This window comes from Trichosurus vulpecula, chromosome 8, assembly GCF_011100635.1.
Source record: "Trichosurus vulpecula isolate mTriVul1 chromosome 8, mTriVul1.pri, whole genome shotgun sequence".
Lineage (NCBI taxonomy): Eukaryota > Metazoa > Chordata > Mammalia > Diprotodontia > Phalangeridae > Trichosurus > Trichosurus vulpecula.
In genome coordinates, this window is record NC_050580.1 from 206027714 (window position 1) to 206033713 (window position 6000).

Genomic DNA, 6000 nt, shown 5'->3' on the forward strand with positions numbered 1-6000 from the left:
CGGTACTTTGAAGAAATCTATGATTTCATTGGAGTGCATCTTCTTTCCACAAATACAAAAAGAAATTGCCTTGGACCTTCCAATATTCTGAAAATTTTGTTTTCCCTATCCATCCTCCTAAGAGCATTTAATCTAAAATACTAGAGACCCTTTTCTTGGTAGCTTTAAAGAATAGTATCTCAGGCATACTAGTGAGCCACTCGTAGTATCCATCTATCTGTCATTCTTAATAAACGTGACCAACTTTCTTCCCAGTAACAGATAATCTCACTAATGTCTATTAGTGACACTGTTTGTACATTATACTGCTGCAGCCTGATTATGCCCACTCTAATAATAATTGATGGCATTTAGATAGTGCTATATAATAATTACTAGCATTTATATAGTGTGGTATATAGTAACTGATTAATAATAATAATAGCTTGCATTTACATAGAAGAGAACTAGATGACTCAGTGAATACAGTATTGAGCCTGGAGTCAGAAGACCTGAGTTTGAATCCAACCTCATACATTAATTGCTGTGAGACCTTGGGCAAGTCACTTAACCTCTGGTTTGCCTTCATTTCCTCACTGGTACAAGTATATAGCACAGCATAATACAATTAGAAATAATAATAGCACCTACCTCCTGGGATTGTTGTAAGAATCAAATGAGATAATATTTGCAAAGTGTTTGGCACACAGTAGGCACTCTAGCTATCATCATCATCATCATCATTATGCTTTAGGGTTTGCCAAGCACTTTAAAAATATCTTATTTTCGCCTCACAACTAGGTTCTATTACTATGCCTATTTTACAAGAATATTGGAAACTGAGGCAAAGAGAGGTTAAATATCTCAGCTAGGAAGTGTCTGAGGGGACATTTGAATTTAGGTCTTCTGCATTCTAAGAGTTGTGCTCTGTCTGTTTTGTCACTTAGCAGCCACTATGAATTATTCCATTCACCCACGGATTACTTATCAATTTAATTCTTCTGAAATTGTAGGCATGTGGCCTCTGAGTATGACCTTCTTTCCCTCCCCCCACCCCACCCCAAAATCTGACACCTCTTTGTTTTGCGCCTCTCTAGAATGCATTACACAGTTATCTCTGTAACTGTCACATTCTCCAACTTAATTAGAAGCTGTATCAGGTCCATATCTTGCAGAAACTTGGCATCTTCCTCAGCCCATACAGAGTGATCAGTAATTGGTAGAAACATAATAAATGTACATTGAATTATGGTATCTCATGATTTAAAGCCACACGGCCAAAATGGGAGAACATTGAGGTTAAAAAGATCAGCTTTTGCAGAAAGGACTAGTTTGGGATTATTGAAAACACTGTGCAATTTCCTTAAAGTAGTTCATGATTGGTGCCCAGGCACTTGGCTGGTGACTGAACGAGTGTAAACTCGCTCGCTTAGATTGGGACCTGAGGACAGGTAGCAGATACAGTAAGCTATGACTTATCATCACATCCCAGTGAGCTATCCAGGCAGGCCAGCTTGTCCTCTGTCTGCCACCACATATGGAACTCCTCATTTCCCCATTCCCCCTTTCCACCTTTTGTTCTGATCACAGTAATCAAATAAAGTGCTTTTGGAAAAGGGTTAAACATAAATTCCCCATCTCTGTGACTTGCTAGACCCAAACTGCTGTCCTTGGCCATTATTTGCCAGTCTTTGCTTTCTTCCCTTGTTAGAATGTAAGATCCTTGAGGGCCAGAACTTTCTCTCTTTTCGTATTCGTATACCCAGTACTTAGTACGGTGGCTAGCACTCAGATAAATGCTTAATAAATATCTTCCCTTCACCTTTCCCCTTTCCCTTTCCCTTCCCCTTTCCCCTTCTCTTACTCCATCCCCCCTTCCCCTTCTCCTACCGCTTCCCTTCCCTTTCCCTCTCTCTAAACCTTTTCTCCCCAGTTCTAGCTATTTTTTCTTCTGCAGCTCCAGTCCAGGATACAGATATTGATGGACTAATGTGAGCATCTGCCTAGCCAGATGCATTTCATAATCTGAACAACAAAAAGCTTTCATCTACTTTGTTTTTCCAGTATGGAGATCTTTTATATGGATTTCACTGAGGAGACCTTGTAGTGTTCTGTGGGCTCAAAGCTTTGAGTATGTCATCTGTGAATAGGAACATTTGGAGAACCTTTTCAATAGTAGGAAATTGCTTTCCTTAAATCTTATGCAATTCAACTCAGTAAATACTTATTAATAAGTTGCTTCATCTTTCTGGGTCTCAGTCTTTTAATCTATAAAATAAGAGACTTACACTAGAGACCTATGTTAAGGTCCCCATCAGCACAAAAACCTTTGCTATATTTCTAACCATATCTGCTGCTACTCCCCAACCCCAATCCAATTCAGCCCATTTGCTTATTTCTTAAACATATTTCTGTGTTTTCCTATTTGCATGCTTTGCTTATTATATTCCTTTTATTTGCAATTCTCCTTTTCCCTATCTCTAATCAGAACCTTAAACATCCTTCAATGATAAACTCAAATAGCACCTTGTTTATGAAGTCTTTCTGCATCTCCGCTGCTATATGTGATCTTCCCCTCCTCTGAACCCACACAGAACTTTAATTTTATCTTTTTATGGCATGGGCAGTATTTAATGTTTTATTTTTATAGCATCATTTAAAAATTTATTTAATTTTTAATTTATGGCATAAAACAAGCATTTCCATAATACAGCATAATAAAAAGACAATTGCACATGTAACTACAAGTTTATTATGTACAATTTGCTATTCCTTTTAAATATATAATGAAATTATAATGTAAATTTCTTTTTTTTCTCTTTTTTTCTTTCCTCCCCCCCTGCCCTAGAGATGGCTGTCATTAGACACAAATAGGGGAGTGTGTGTGTGTGTGTGTTTGTGTATATGTAAAATCATTCTATGCATACTTCTATTTATCAGTTTTTTCTCTCGATGTAGATAGCATCTTTCTTCAAAAGTCCTTTGTAGTTAATTTGGGTATTTATAATAGTCAAAATGATTTATTTGCTCAAAGTTGTTATTAAAACAATATTGCTGTTACTGTATACAACGTTCTCTTGCTTCAGCTCATTTCACTCTCCACTCATGAAAGTCTATCCATTAAGCTCATCATTTCTTATAGCACAGTAGTGTTCCATCACAATCACATACCACAGCTTGTTCAGTTGTTCCCCAATTGATGGGCATCCCTGCAATATCCAGTTCTTTTCCACTACAAAGGGGACTGCTATAAATATTTTAGAACATATAAATGTTTTATTATAATTATTCATCTAATGGTTTATCCCCACGTTATAACTTGCATTAGAGAAGAAACCATGGCTAGGTGGTGCGCTGGATTGAGAGGTATGCCTGCAGTCAGGAAGACCTGAGCTTAAATCTGCCCTTAGACACATACTAGCTGTGTGACCTTGGGCAAGTCACTTAACCTCTATTTGCCTCAGTTTCCTCCACCATAAAATAGGGATAATAATAGCACCTACATCTCAGGTTGTTGTGAGGTTCAAATGAGAGAATTTGAGATAATGTTTTTTGTCTTTACTCTGGGTACTATCGTTTATATCAAGCATTGCTATTTTAATAGGAGTATAGTATAATTTAACTTATCAACAAAGCTATAGAACAAATAATTGCCTTTGAAGTCCTGGATTATAATCCATAATAAGCAATTGACTTGTACGTCAAAAACCTGTCAAGAGATTGTTCGTGCTGACCCAAGGTCATGTTTCTGGTTGTGTTCTGATTTTTTTCTGCAGTAATAAATTGTGCCTTTGTTGTGATGTGAGAAAAGTCATTCCTTCTCATGGAACTGCACTTTCTCTGAGGGTTCTGATGGGACAGTTGATTCTTCTAACGTGTTCGAGTAAGTGTTGTTATTCGGGTCCTGGGAGCTGCCATTTTGTCTGTATGGCCAAACCTGGAATAGCCCATAGAGCATACACTTTCCTCTTCTGTCACGATAGATGCACAATGGCCACTGGTCATATGTGTGTGAAGTGCTTGGCATGGTGCCTGGCACACAATAGGCATTATCTCTTTGTAACCCTCACATCTTCTAGCGATGCGCCTCATTCAACAAATATTTGGGGAGGGGAATCATGTGCTGGTGTTGAGGTCCATTAGCAAAAGGAAAACAGCATAAACATTTTCAAAATGATACATGGTTTGGGTCCGATGAAATTTCGGAGACTAGAATCATAAATTATATTTACACCTCAAGTGATCTAGATGGAAATTCAGTGACAACTAAAGAAATGAAAAGAAACACAACACTCGAGCCATTAAGTCGGTCTTTGATGGAATCACTTCTAGCCTGTACTGATGTGGAGAGGATTTAAAGGACTGATTTAGACAAGAGACTCATTTCCAGGCTGCTGAACAATCTATCTCCTATGATAAGCCTGAAAAAAAGCATTTATTGTTTATTTTCTAAGCATCCCCCTTCCATATTTGTCCATCATTTCCTAAGACTAAACATCCCTCTTAAACTACTAGAGATAGAAGCCCACAAGAAGAGATTATCTTTATTCCTGTTCATTAATTTGTTAGGAAAGATGAACCACTATAATAATACCTCATATTTAAATAGTAGCATTTCAAATAATTATTCAGCAAACATTTATTAGATGCCTATTGTATATAAGTTGGGGGCAGATAAAATGCTATTTTTTATGTTTGTAGCATCCATCTTAGTTACTAAATAGGTATTACTAAGTATATCAAATGTATACTTAAACATTATATATATTAAATATATTAAGTAAATGAAAAGACATGCTAGGGATGGTGGTTTAGCCACACCAGATATTAAACTGTACTACACAGCAGCAGTCATCAAAACTGCCTGGTACTGGTTAAGAAACAGGGGTGTGGATCAGTGGAATAGGATAGGTACACAAGTAGGTGAAATCAACAAGTTTAGCAATCTACTCTTTGATAAACCCAAAGAAGCCAGCTTCTGGGCTAATAATTCACTATTTCACAAAAACTGTTGGGAAAATTGGAAAATGGTAGGGCAAAAACTGGGCATAGACCAATATCTTACACCATATACCAAAATAAAGTCAAAATGGGTTCATGATTTAGGAGTAAAAGTTGATACTCTAAGTAATTTGGGAAAGCAAGGAATAGTTTACTTATCAGATTTGTGGAAAAGTAAAGAATTCATGACCCAACAAGAGATAGAGAGCATTACAAAATGCAAAGTGGATAATTTTGATTATGTCAAATTGAAATGTTTTTGTACAAAAAAAGCCAATGCAACAAGAATTAGGAGGGAAGCAGAAAATTGGGAGAAAATCTTTGCAACTAGTATCTCTGATAAAGGCCTCATTTCTAAAATATACAGGGAGCTAAGCCAAATATATAGGAATACAAGCCATTCCCCAATTGAGAAATGGTCAAAGGATATGAACAGGCAGTTTTCAGAGGAAGAAATTAAAGCTATCTACAGGCATATGGAAAAATGCTCTGGATCGCTGCTGATTAGAGAAATGCAAATCAAAACAACTCTTAGATACCACATCTCTCCTGTCAGATTGGCTAAAATAACAAATCAGGAGAATGATAAATGCTGGAAAGGATGTGGGGAAATTGGATCATTGTTGCATTGCTGGTGGAGTTGCGAGCTGATCCAGCCATTTTGGAGGGCGGTGTGGAACTATGCCCAAAGGGCTATAGAAATGTTCATACCCTTTGACCCAACAATACCACTTCTAGGGTTGTATCCCAAAGAAATCACGCAAGCGGGAAAAGGACCCATATGTACAAGAATATTTATAGCAGCTCTCTTTGTGGTAGCCAAGAATTGGAAAGCAAAGGGATGCCCATCAATTGGGGAATGGCTGAACAAGCTGTGGTATATGAAGGTGATGGAATACTATTGTGCCATAAGAAATGGGGATGATGCAGACTTCATAACAACCTGGAAAAACCTACACGACATAATGCTGAGTGAGCGGAGCAGAGCCAGGAGAACGTTGTGCACAGCCACAGATATGT